Source organism: Diorhabda sublineata, chromosome 7, assembly GCF_026230105.1.
Source record: "Diorhabda sublineata isolate icDioSubl1.1 chromosome 7, icDioSubl1.1, whole genome shotgun sequence".
Taxonomy (NCBI): Eukaryota; Metazoa; Arthropoda; class Insecta; order Coleoptera; family Chrysomelidae; genus Diorhabda; species Diorhabda sublineata.
In genome coordinates, this window is record NC_079480.1 from 9,100,442 (window position 1) to 9,115,245 (window position 14,804).

At 31.1% G+C, this 14,804-nt stretch overlaps 1 protein-coding gene across 6 annotated transcripts in view; it reads right to left on the reverse strand.

The window, feature by feature from the left end:
• The window catches only part of LOC130447018 (AF4/FMR2 family member lilli), a 570,483-nt gene that overhangs the window by 256,505 nt on the left and 299,174 nt on the right, over positions 1 to 14,804 (reverse strand). Inside the window, exon 1 of one of the 6 annotated variants that reach the window (XM_056783617.1) lies at positions 876 to 1,404. The exons of the other annotated variants lie outside the window; for them this stretch is intronic. The gene's annotated coding sequence lies outside the window, so the exon portion shown is untranslated. Of the gene's footprint in view, positions 1 to 875; positions 1,405 to 14,804 lie in introns of those variants that run through there. 6 annotated transcript variants of the gene reach the window in all.

Genomic DNA, 14,804 nt, shown 5'->3' on the forward strand with positions numbered 1-14,804 from the left:
TTGAACGATTCTTTTCTGAAAAGTTGGTAGTGTGTCAATTTGTTTCTAGTGTACATTCTAAATAAAAGGTATTATACACTGATTCTCCCAAAATTAAAATCCAAAGTGTAAACACAAATAAATGCGATGTGTGAGGATTTATAGGTTAACTTAACTTTGCGTCAACACATTTTCACGAGCAAAACTTTGAACGGTTAAAATGCTTGAAGGTTAAATGAAAATTACATTGAAATATATTGTTATTTGGATATATAACAATTGCAATGACCTAACCTAACCTAATTTTAAAAGGTTACAAATAATTACATTAAAAATGTATAATGCAAAATTTTAATCAAAAACTTTAATTCTAGATCATCAATAATACTGAAAAGATTGTGCTATAAGACAAAACTTTTACATTCATATTAGTAAATTACTGTTTAATATACTTAGTAATCGTAGACAAACAACTATTTAAATAAATAGATTAAGCAATGAAAGTATTACTACATTAGGTTCTAACAATATTCTGGTAAAACCCAGATCATTTTCAAACACTTCAGGTATGGAATTGTGGATCATATTATTGTTTGTTAAGAATATGAATAACAGTCTGGAAAGTGTTTTACTGAAAAAATTTAAAGCTGAACAAAATCAAAAAAATAATATAATTACATGCTTCTACTGACAAGGTATAAAAAACCTCAGAATAATAAAATTTTCATAAACAATCCTTGCTATTTTATAATTAAACCATTAATTGTGCTAATCCCTAGTAATGAACTTAAGATCTTTTTATATTATTTTGCGCAATTATTAGCTTGCATACGTAGATATATATCAATAACCTTGAAAATAAGCAATATGATTTAAAAAAAAAACCGTTGACTAACCATTTGAGTAACTGCTTCGGTGCAGCTGTAATCCATGGACGACCATTCAGTAAATAATCCTTCAGTATGACCTTTCAATTTCACCACACTTTCACCATTTTGCCGAGTGCGGACCTGTACGAGGTCTCATGTAAAAATTATTACAAACGACACTATTTCACACAGTGCTCACTAGACACCACACCAGAAACCAGAAACACTACAAAACATGTTTTCTCGATCTATACAGGTTAACTTGATCGCACTTACTTTAAATTTAGGATTCGAATGAGGTAAAAAAACAAAAAGTGCAAAAGAAACGATTCAATTCGCAAGAACGGCGAGAGACGACTAGAAAAGAAACTGGCAGCAAGTTCGTGAGTACGACGTCTAAAGATGGGATGCGATTTTTGTAACGGTTACTGTCGTCTTGAAATTATTTAATTGATAAGATATCAATTTATGTTGATTTAGATTTTTATTTTGATATTCATGTTATAGGTGATCTATTGATTAATAAAATTATACAAGTTGTTATATTGATCGGAGATTATCTACAACCTGAATAACAAATAAAAATCGGTTTTTAATACAATAAATAATTTTTTTATCTTTGCATTGACATTTATAAAAAGTATTATTATTTTACTCGAAATTGAGTTTTCTTGTCATTGATAGTTTTTTCATGTCTATGAATATAAACCATTTTGGAAAAATTTTGTATTTGAGTTAGTTTCAATAATGTGGCACAAGTACGATTTCCGTGGCGTCTGGATTTGATGCCATTTTGTAAATCGACCCAAAATAAGTCGAAAATGAAGAATAAAATTCTTCGATATCTCGCTTCGTTATCGAGATATTGATACTTGAAGTTGGAAAAATTTATTTTTATTCAATATTTGTATATGCTACAGAAAAATGAAAAATAGACAACATATAAAAGGACTAGTCCGTATAAAAACGGTTTGAGGATATTAGTCTATATGTGTAAAGAGCTTGTCTTTTAATGAATTGTCTAGTTCGTTTATAAAAGGTCTAGTCTATTTATATACGGCCCAGCTGCACCTACGTCATATTTCTAAGATATTTAAACACAATTTTTTTGATTTACTCATTATAGAAATGAGTTATACATAAAAATACTACCTAATCTAAATAAATAACTTTTGAAAGCATTCAGAACGTACTTTTTGCTCGAAAGAGTATATTTTTACATTAAATTACTAATTAAACTATCATTAAATATTTTTTTTATTTTATAAATAATGAAAAACAACCGACAATTCTTTATGGAACACATCAAATTATTCATGTATTTATCGTTTGTTAAGTTATATTTATCCAGAGTGATGAAAGTTATCAAAAATGGTTCATTTTGCTATAAAAAGCTGTATCTTTCAATATAATTTTGAAGTAACAGGGTAAATAATATAAAAATTAAATAAAAAATATTTTGTTTATTGAATTACAAGATTCATTTTGAATTTGAAGTGATAAAATATTCATTTAAAACGCCATCTGGTCAATAAAGTGTATTTTGAACTAACGTTTGATTATAACTTTACGTATCGATATCTCGAAAACGAAGCGAGATATCAAAAAATTTCATTCTTCATTTTCGATTTATTTTGGCCTAATCATATGAATTGATGGTAGACAGTCATTTAACGAGAATACATTTTTATTGTTCAAAAAACCATAGATAAATGAAACAACCCGCATTTACCCACTGGTTTATCAGAGTAGCTACAATCATATATGGATACGACCTAATTAACTCGATCAGTTTCCAAACAACGATGAACACAGAAACACTGTATACCGTATGACAAACCATAGATTGGTAAGAATAGAAGGGATAAATCTCCAATTGCAACACGGAGTACAGCTTGACCACGAAAGAAGTGAAGTGACGACATATAGCCAGGATGAGGACCTATCATGGAAGAAAGAAGATGGAGATGAGGAATTCAAAAATTGTACTTTCCATCTGTTAAACGGTCTTTAAAGTCTGACATGTATTCTTTTAGATTATTATTGTTTGTAGAGATTTTAAAGTAATACTAATGCAGGTAGTATAGTAAATCTCCAACAGAGGGCAGTCAGTTGTACAGTTTGTTTCGATTTAAAGAGAAATTTTGAATGGCATTTGAGCCCAAGACCGACGAATCCGGAGGTTGCGCCTTAGCCCGCTTGGCTATCGAACGCAATTAGATTGGTGGGATATACTAACACTAATAAGCCACTTGCTTTTAATCTAAAAGAGATTTACAAAACGCACAAGCTCATAAACCTACATACAGGTGAAACTAATAAAACCTTGTTAAAAAGGAAGTTTCCATGAAAAATTTGACGTTTCTTCAAGAAATAAAAAGAAAAAACAAAAATTAATGTAATTAAAACAAATTTCTAATTTGATGATCATGTTGTAGGTGATCTATTAATCAATACAATTTTGCAAATTGTCAATATCAAGTAATATTTTGATAAAGACCACAACAGTTCAAAATTTGAAATTTTTATCTGTCTTTATAATCAAATTTTGGTTAGTTTAATCAATTTTTTCCTAAAAATACACAAATTTTCGTTTCGACACATCTACAGCTATACAAGAATTAAATGCAAAAAAAACCCGAGCTTCCTGTGGGAAGATATCGCTTCTACACACAGACAAAACCCTAGCATTCTATTTGTAAAAAATATGCTAGAAACATACACACAACGTCTTCATTTATTTTAGATGCACAGGTAAACTTTTTTTATTGGGAAAAGTAACAACACTTTAGTTGTTACAGTGTTGTTTCCTAGTTGAAAATATAGTCTCTAGAACTGAAACCAAAACTAAACTACAATTTTTTTAAGTATATTTTGTAAATAACTATGTACCTATAGTTAATTCTTTTCAATAAAAATACGAATATTTAGCAAAATCTCTATAAATAGAAAAACAGTAAATTTCAACCTCTATAAGTGGTGGTCTCTGTAAATGAATCAACTACAATTATTATAAAGCTGTCTAATTGAGCAACTGGATAAATGAAAACCTCTTTAAACAAACTTCTTGGTCCCTTCAGATTCCAATTAATAAGGTTTCACTGTTATATTCGTATATAGTTTGTATAAATAAAATATGTTCCTTCTACATAATATAATAAGAAATAGTTCGAGATTATTCAATTGCGTAATCCTCTTCATGTGTTCCAATACTTCCAATAAGCAATAGATTGAATTGCCGATTGTAATGTTTTGGATTTCAAGAATATTTTATAAAAATTTTAACGTAATGTTTCATGAGTTTGGTGTTTTAACTTAGTTTTGTGATTTTTGTTATGATTTGCTCTAAGTAGACAAATGATAAATCAATCAGGAATAAGTTCAAACATAAAACTAATTAAATAGTTTATGTAATCCGCACTTGCACATTTCAAAATCTTGAATAAATCAAGGATTGGTTCAACATAAATGGTTGGATCAAACCTAGTGAAACTTTGTATTTTACTCAAAAGCTTCTTCACATCGCATATTCAATGTAGTAATTGTAATTCTACATTATTTTGAAGCCACATTTATTAAGTTGGTAGATACTTATTTTTATATACGTCTGAAATTGTAAATGTGTAATATGGTAGTGAAAAAAGCCACAACATACACATAGAGTTATGGTAACAAAAATCACTCAATGTGCGACACCAATACGATGTACGAAGATATATTGAACAATTCTTAGCCTACTATAGAACAAAACAAAATTTCAATGTCAAAATATTTAATTACTCAAAATATTCTCCTCTTAATTGGATACATTTATTACAGCGAACCTGCAACGTCTCTAGACCTAAACCAGACATCCACAGCTTTTATTACCTCCTCGTTGGAAGAAAATTTAACACTTAAACTTTTTTTCAGTTAAGGAAAGGGACGATAGTCGGACGAAGCCAAATCTGGTGAATAAGGGGGGTGTTCTAGTAATTCAAACCCTAAAACACGAATTTTTTGCATGGCAACATCAGATTTGTGTGCAGGGGCGTTGTTCTACAAAAACAAAACACCTTTGGATAGCTTTCCGCGTCTTTTCTCTTTAATTTTTTCCCGTAGAGTGGTCAGTAATGTCGAATAGTAATCTCCAGTTATTGTTCTACCCTTATTCAAAAAATCAATCATGATTACTCCATGGCAATCCCAAAAAACTGAAGCATAACAATTCGATAAAAAAATTTTAAACGGTTAATTTTTGAATGCATATCGTTTTAAGATTAGAGATATTGATGAATATATATTTTCCTTTGAAATAATAATGCTAATAGCTTTGTTCGCAGGTTCAGAATACATATCGTGAACATGTTCTGTCACCAGATTCATGCGCAGTTTGAGTGTGCGTTCGCTGTGCGGTGATAATAAAACATGTTCGGGATTAAAAATCCCGTGTTCGTAGAACACAGATTTCTAGTTCCGAACGTGTTCTGAACATGTCTAATGTCCGCATTGGTAAGGATTTTTAATCTGACACATGTGCATCATCCTTTTTGTGATAATTACCACGAAATAACCTCTAACATATGTTATTTTCTACGTAGATATATTTGAAAAACGAGGTAGTTGACTTTATATTGACAAATATGAAGAATGAACTTTCGGCCAGTTAATTATATACATTTTATTCTCCTAACTAGTTTTGAATTCAAATTATAATTTTAGATGTTCATAAATCGTTCCTGGAGGAATGTATGTTCAGAAGATATTCAGAATACATTCAAAATGTGTCCATATGATCTACCGCGAAAGAAGCTATTGTAATCAACTTAGGCAACAAACATTTTACATTATATGGGATGTGAATATGCCAAGAACACTGTGAAATTTTGATAAAAATGACAAAATTCAAAACTGAGAATTTTATTGAAAGAATGGTCTTTATTAAAATTTAGATTAAAATGATGTCAAGTGACATTTAATTAAGTGCACGTCTTCATTTAGGATGAGTCAAGGATACGAATGCGAACTTGCCATTCAGACTATTATACGAGAGCGGTTTAACGGAAGACTAAATGTTAAATGGAAAAGTTAATTAGTCTGTTAATAAAGTTGTCACTAAAATCATTTTTATGTTGATTTTTGACAATTTTCTCATTCTGTTTTCTTATGTGACTGCTGCTTGAATTATTCTTTCATAATACAGAAAAACAAGCTACATCAAAGGATATGAAAAACCCAGCTTACCTTACTATTCAAAGAAATATTGATGACGACATAACTTTCTCAAATTTGATGTCTTATCTTTTGACTTATGTCAAAGACACGGAATAAAATAAACTGTTCGACGTGTTTCTACAAAATAAGCATTGTACATTTTATGAAAAGTTTTTTGCAATAATTTTTCATAGCTCATAACATAAATCATGTCACTTGTTTATTCCTTTAGCAGTGTACGACAGTTGATTCATGATTTTGTTGTCTTTCTTCTCTATTTCAAATGGTCATGAAATTAGTATTTATTTTAACTATGTATGTTTCCAATTCCAAAGGCTTCTATCATTTAACTTCAATAAAATTGGAAGATATCAACTTTTTGAAATACAATTTGGAAATGTTGTTTTGTTTTAAAACAGCGGCGATCAACGTGATCTACAAATTCCCCGAAATTTTTTGTTTGATAGATCAGGCCAGATCTTTTCGACAGAGTTCAACATTATATCAACATAGTTTTCTTCTAACACTACACAATTAGTTCATAACTCAGTTTGGTTAAAAATGACAGTATATCAGCATTATCTTTTTATAAATAATCAATAAAGACCTACACCTTTGGAATTCCAAAACACCCATGGGCATAAGCTCATTGGCCGAAAAACAACTTCTTCTTTCTCGAGAGCACGTTTCTCAGATTTCTATTGTTTCGACTGTACGTTGAAAGATATGCAAGCATTCGTTCAAATTTTTATTGCGATCGAACTTTTAATCAGCAATCGCGACACCAATCTTGCAGATAGATTTTTAATATGTAAACTTTCATGTAGAATATTGCAGAGCTGTTCGGTTGAAATATTTACAGTAACTATCGTTTATTTGACGTATGAGAGCACGGATTTTACCAATTCTGGAATAGTTACAGTAAATTGCGGTCTGGGATATTTTCCATTTTCGTATGGCCCCTATTAAACACAGATAACCACTTATAAATAATTCCATGGGACGGAGCACTTGATATTATTGACATAATTTATCTTCGGTTTCTTCAATTGTTATTCCATGTAATAAATATTGTTTTATCGAGAGTCTTTTTTATCCATATTTTGACAGGTGATATTGAATTGAAGGTATTATACCAGCAACAGGTAAAGTAGGCGCAAAATCAAAATGTTTAGTTAAGAAGTATTTTATACGTATACTCGCAAAATAAATTCTGTACTATTATACAACTTTTTGGAAACTATGAATGGGTTAACCCGATCATAAATTTTCAGAAAACAAACCCGGATCCATTCCTTGTTGTTCCGAAACTGATAGACGTAATCAGGTCCTAGTAATATAAAATGATTCTTTCTACCCCCTGGTAGACCAGTGAGTAAAAGCGATCAGACGACGGGTTGTTTCATTTGTCTATGGTTTTTTGAACAATAAAAATTATACGATAAATCAATTCCCATCAGCTGCGTCATTAATAGCTTACTGAGTTTCACTATTTCAATATGTTTTGGCATTTTAGCATAAAAATAGCTTATTAGTATTGTTGATAACTGCTCAGTAACAATTACATTGGCCGACAAGATTTTCGTAACACAGGCGAGACGGAAATACCCGTCCAATGATAGAAAAATATTTATTAAGCCCTAACACGTACCACTTTTCAATAGCTCAATTATCCCTGTTTACATTAGCAGGTAAGTAATTTTATAAAGGGGCGGTTAATATTGGTAAATTTTATGGCCGAAAAAATACCTTGAAAATTAGAATTCTTTTGAGTTTCATAGTAAGTGGTTCTCAGTTCATAGTACAAAAAGTGATTGTCAAGACGAAAATGTCGAGTCGAACGTGCTGCAGTTGCAAAACTTCTCCTGAAAATTTTTCTATATTTGTGGAGAGTTTATGGTGAAATCGCAAGCTAGGTCATTTTCCGAAAATGTGGAAAAAGTCATTTGCAATTCCAATGGTATGGGGGGAACCTATTAACCATTTTGACGACTGCTTTTCTAACAAAAACTGAAAGTTATTCTAAGAAAGGAAAGTACAAGATAGAGTATTCAAATTTGCTGTATGCTATACGACCTGTTTCCCATAACGAAGATTTAGCAAAAGCGATTGCGTCCCCAGATCCGCAAAATATTGTTTTGGAAGATACTGGAAACAACGTATCATCAGGAAACTCCGAAGAACAATGTACCGACTTCATTTTTACTCCAAGTACCAGTTCCGTCAAGTAATATTTGATTGTTGAATGATTTAGCACGTGATTTGGGGTTATCAATGCAACAGTCATAACTTCTTGCTTCCCGTCTTAAGGAATTTTAGCCAAAGAAAAAAAAATTACGACCTTTAGAAAAAGAATTGCTACCAACAGTTAGTTGATCAACTTGGTGCTCGAATGTTATTGAAAATTCTATTTCTTCCATTCCCATCTGACATTTTTTCCCGAACATTTGGGAGCTGTCAGTGATGACCAGGGTGACAGGTTCCACCAAGATATTAGAACAATGGAAATTCTGTATCAAGGACGATGGGAATAGGCCATGATTGGTAATTACTGTTATCAAAAAGAGAAAGTGTAACCTCTTACAAAAGGAAAAGTAGAGCTAATTGATATTTAAAGTGATTTTTTTTTCAAGTTTTTGTTATTAATAGATGTTTATTAGATGTAAACTATAAATTTTGTCAATATATACGATTTAATAAACGTGAAATTATTTTTTTAATTAATATTAAATAATTTATCAAAGAATATGGTTCTATAAATGTAACTTAAAAACCTTACTTGTTAAAATCATTTTTTTCAGATTTTCGTATTTGCATAGGTTCATTTTATCACGATATGCTATTCATTCTTATGTAACTACAAAACATTTTCTGTCGACCAGTGTTACTAAACATCTATCATACAACTAAATACATATCATGGAAGAGCTAACGTACAAAATGTAATAAAAATTCAAAGTTCTTATGAATAATGTTTTTATTCTGAAATTGAATTTTCACAGAAAGTTGAATGAGACGAAAATCCGGGTTATTGTTTTCGAAATCTCGTTATAGTTATACATGTTAAACATGAAACTAATTGTAAGTACTGAGAGCCCAAAATTGAGACGTATGATTGGAATTTCGAAAACAGTAAGAGACAAAGAAACTGTTAGAGGGAAAGGGAATAATAATACGATTATATTTCAATTTTCAAAATATTTCACAAGAGAACTTTAAATGATGGCATCCGTTACGTGTTTGCTAATTGCACGCATAATAATTTACTTAACAAGGCCGGAAAATTGTCTTTTAAAGTACAGTCTTAAATTTCTAGACGAGTACTGATATTTCACGGTCTTGAATTGTACACTGTTTTATTTTATATTTCCCTAAACTGAAGAAAAGATGTCAATACGGTAGCTATAGTAATTTGAGTTCATTTAAATTGTTCTCTGTGTTAAGTAGTATAGTTTAGTCCTACATTCGAGTGCTACCCTTCAATATACTCCCCTCTCCTCGACACACACCTTTCCATACGTTTTTTCCATTGATCAAAGCAGTGCTAGAAGTCTTATTTGGTGTGGGCCTTTAGGAGCTTTGCCGTTTTTTGCTTTACGACTTTCATCGACTCAAATCGGGTTGCTTTCAAAGTAGATCTTTTTCTAACTTGTCAAGGAAATCTGAGGAGACCCGTTGACGCAAGACTTTTTGTTCAGATTTTTGGCACCAACTTCGCACAGACTTTTGGCATGTGTAATTCCTCGTGTAAAATTTTTCTAACCGTTCCTATATCGGCGTTTACAGCCTCAGTAATCATTCGGATGCACATTCGACGATCTGTATGCACAATTTGTTTGATTTTGGTCACTGTTTCCAGAGTTAAAACAGTCGCAGGGCGACCTGGGCGATGGTCATCTTCAGTGCTCCCTTGCAGGGAGCGCTTACACCACTCGCACCACGCGCGCTAGATAGAGAATTTTCCTCATAGGCCTCTTGCAACAATTTATAGCACTCAGTCGGAGTTTTGTTCAATTTAACGAGAAATTTGAGATTAATACGTTGCTCCTGTTTTTCGTCATAGATTGTTTTCGGCATGAGAAAAAAACACATTCGTTTTAAGCCACTACTGCACAAACACTATAATAGTGACGGAAACGTGTTTAGGGACGTGCATAGACAAGATATCTAGATACCCAACGCACTACTCGTTTTTCACTCCACCCGTCTGGGGACGTCTCAACAAGCTTTATACAAAAGCTTTGTTCGCATAACATTAACACCAACACAAATCAAAAACAGAATGGAGGTTGTTTACCGAGATTCGTGTCTATTATCCACGATAAAAAATTGATCCAATTTGGGGCCGAAAATCATTAGAAGATGATCCTCGTGCGGTAGGTCCTGTGATCTAAGGATCCAATATGTGACAAAAATTAGTGCAAGGTGAGAGCCTAGAATTCTCAGCGTAGACCAAAAACAGCTTAGAGTAGAATCTTGTGAGCGACTTTTAGAGCTTTGCCACAAGACCAAGAAAATGTAATCCGACATCCAAAAAAGTGGCATCCGAAAGGGGAGTCCGTGCTAAAAAAAGCAAACATCACGAAAAGCAGCAAAAAAGAGATGGCTACAATATGTTGCGACTACGAGGGTATCTTTAAATGCATAATATATTGAAAAATAATCACAGTTTTTATTAATTCATGATCTTTCTTTCTATGTTAGGCTATGAACTCATGAACCACACACAATGAGGTAATGTATTATTTCCTGAATTGAAATTAATGGAAAGTACTGTATGATACTGCAGTAAGAAATAAACAAAAGAAAGTTGGTTTAGTTTGTCATAACGATGAAATTAATTAAAACATCAATTATTATTAAAAGGTCATTGCTTGAAATTTATATTAAAAAAATATACTTCTTGTTAAGATATAGATAAAATAAAAATAAGTTTTATAAGAATACTTTTCACTTTCCTGGTGGTACTAAATTAAAAAAATCTTAAGTAGATGAAAATTTTATAACAATTTCATAATTTTTTCATTAACTGACAATAAAACTTGAAAATTTACAGAGAAATATCAAATCGAATATTAGTCGATATAAATAAGGGACCAAAATATTTTTTCAGGTTAAAAATAGAATAGCGGTTGGTAGATATAGTGGCCTCCATTTGTCTGAGCACGTGAGACCTTTTGAGGAAGAAAATACAAGCGCTGTAAATGTCTAAGCCAGCATATAAACACAATTATATAATGTTATCTCTGACTGTTGTTTACAGGTAAATAAATACGTAGACGACAAAAAACTCAACCTTAGTAGTTGATGCTAATAATATAAACATTCCTCACCTTTCCTTTATATACTAAATGATATAAATAGCTCGTTGTTTCATTGTAGTTTATTAATGATTTTTTACAATCCAATAAATAAACCCCACGTATGATTTTCAGCATTATTTGTTCCAAATTTGAGCTTTGATTTTCCAATCATTCTAACCAACAAAACTTATTTAACTTTCTTAGAGGGGACATAATTCCTAATCGGCAAAAAATGTTTATACAAAGTATATATTATTTTAATTAGGATTTCCATTACTGTTAAAATAGCGTTGTAATTGTAAGACGCGGAATTGTTAGTTCTGTAATAATAGACGATGAAAAGCGCTATTGATCAATCGAGATTCTGCAATAAAATTGACACAAACTTGTAATTATAATCCTGTGAAATCAAAGTGCGATTCAACCGTGAATATGAAAATGACTGTTAGCTGTCGCTCTTGCACATAAACATATCAACAGTATTAGTCAGAGTAGCATTTCTAAGTGTTTAAATAAGTGGAGTTTTTTTAAAATAGCATCAATCATAAAAAAAAACAAAGAGATATATTTTTTATACCAATGAAAACGGGTTTATTGCTATTAATGTATATGATTTCGGCCAGGTGCTCGAAATATTGATTTCCAAGAGTTCTGGATTTTCAAGAGTTTTTCTGTGGTTTATCAGTGGACCAATAGCTTCACATAACCTCAAAGAAAATAATTCAATAGGGTTAAATACATGATCTTGGTGGTTAATTGGTTGGACTATTATATGAAATTAATCTATCATCAAAAAACACGCTCTGTGTTTATCATATACAGTAACAATCTGGCTGATCACCGTTTTTGATTCTAATTCTTTACTCATCCCACCAACTCATTCAACCAAAAATGAAATTACTTCATCGGAGAAAAAATTTTCAATGGGAATCAATATCAATATCAATTTGTACTCGCCCATTCGCCAAATTCGCGAAGGTTATTTGGATTTAATTCCTGCACATATTAAATCTTGAAAGCATTAAGTCAAGATCCTTTTGTAAAATCTTCTATAAAGTGGAAGTTGCTGGGAACATCGCAAAAATTGATTGATTCGCATCTTCTGCAATGGATAGCACATTTTTGGGCGTCGTACAGGATGTACATATTATCTATTTTCATTCGAATTAGACGCTAAAAACTAGACAAAATCAAGCACTGTTGCCAACTCAAAGATAAGAAACTCTATTTTAGTAGCTTTTATGACGGGAGTTGGAGAAGCAACCATTTATAGGCGAAAGAAGTATGACAGAAGCACCTACTACTTCAAGTGGGAGAGAGACGTAACTTTGCCGAAGATTGGAAGAGAAAATTTTAGTAATTAGACTTCGATTTTGAGAAGAGCTGATAGTTGATAGAAGCATAATTTATCAAAGGGGCAATATTTAGGAGAAATTAGAAAATTGAGAAGAGATATATTTTTTTGCTTGCCAAACAGTTTCACTCATTTTTGAGAAGATAAAAAATTTGTGGATAAAGTTTCGTACGAATTTGTTTCAAATTCTACGAAAGATTACCATGAAAAAGTAACTGCTAATATTTTCAGGCAAATGATTTACTATGATTAGTTGCAGGGTCTTTCCCACAGATAATTGCAATTACCATATAAGATTAAAGGAACCGTTACCTAACGCTAAATCGAAATAGCAAGAGCGTTCCTATTCAAAGAGCTACTGACTGAAGAGGGATAACTCTGAAAGAAAACTATTGCGGCTATGTACACAATATTTACCAAAATTTAAATAGTAGATAAAATAGTGAAAAATATGGATCTAAACAATTGATGCTACCAATTTAGTAGATACTGTAAACTTACCCAATAAACCAATTATTATTTCAATTGGAAGTGAGGAAATTGATGATGATGACTCTTTATCGGGAAAAACGACTTCTTTATTGAGATATTTATAGTCTATTCTTATGAATGAGACAGTAATATGATGAAACCGTCGTAAATTGGGCCAGTACAAACCTTTTTTTATTGTTCTGTACAGCTTATGGTTATACAAAGCCAATAGAAGTCCGAAAACTTCTATTAGCTAGGAGTAGTAAAATTCACAGTTTAGTATTTTAGTATTCTCAATCACTGAATTATGGAATTATTTGTTATTTCCCAAGTGGTTGCTGTAAAAACTAACTGCTATCATACATTTTCCAATGAACTATAATCAAAGTAAATTTGATAATATGTTTCCATTGGGATGGTGGTTACAAAGAGAAAAATTTGGAGGGAAAAAGTTATTATATTGTTTAATGTTTATATAGTTTAAAACCGTCGTTAATTTTTAAGAGGACATTAAATAAATATTGACGTTTCGACTTTTCTTTAACTGTTTATCAAAATATGATATCAACACTAAGAAGAAACCGAAGAAAAATTAATTTTTCTTCGGTCCTTAAATCTCAAAAATATAGCAGTAATCAATTAAATTATTTGTAGTTTTATTAAAATTTATTGAATGGAATTATAAATTTTACTTGAATAATTTAGATCTTTTTTATAATTTATAGCTTTTTCGTTGTTATGAACGTGAATCATTTCTAAAAATTCTCTTTTTGGTGTATTAGATTCCGTTTCAAGAACTTTTGAACCTTTATAATTGAACTTATGTTTTTTTTTTGATATTTCACGGTTCGTTAATGCAGTTCTGTTCTTTTATCGTATTGATGACCTCTCAGTCTATTTTCTAAATACTGAGATGTCTGCCCTAAGTAGACAACGTCACAATTAGTACAAGATACTTGATATATATTACTTCTTTTGCTTTTTGGTGTTTTAGATTTTAATTTAATGAAATATTTAGATAATGGATTATGTCCTTCGTGACTGTTTTATATTAATATCATATTTATTGAAATAATTCGATATTCTTAGGAAAGAAAATATTTTGATAAAGAAGAAACGTCAGTCGAACTGTCAAATTTTATCTTCCAAAAATGATTAAAAAAATTACTTTTAAAACAAAAGGGACCTAAAATTAAGATCATTTAGATGCATTTATATATATATATATATATATATATATATATATATATATATATATATATATATATATAAATGTACACTAAGATGTAATAAATTGAACGCTGTCTACTATGAATTAAAATTAATCAACCTAATTTTTCATTTCGTATTAGACGTACGCCTTAATCCACATTCCATTAATTTTTTTTTCTATTTTCGATTATACGTATATTATATGTTTAAATTTATTGGTTGGGTCGTGCCCACCTCTAGCGGTGTGTCACAATCGTGACGCGAGCGCCTACGTCACATTCTCGTTACCGAGAAGCAGAAGTGAAACAGAGAGATACAGACAAGGAGAAGAACAAACTTCTCGATGTTTGTGTAAGTTATTCGAGGTAGGTATATGCCATTCAAGTGCAGATAGATGTATATTAAGAGCGGCGAACGGATAGT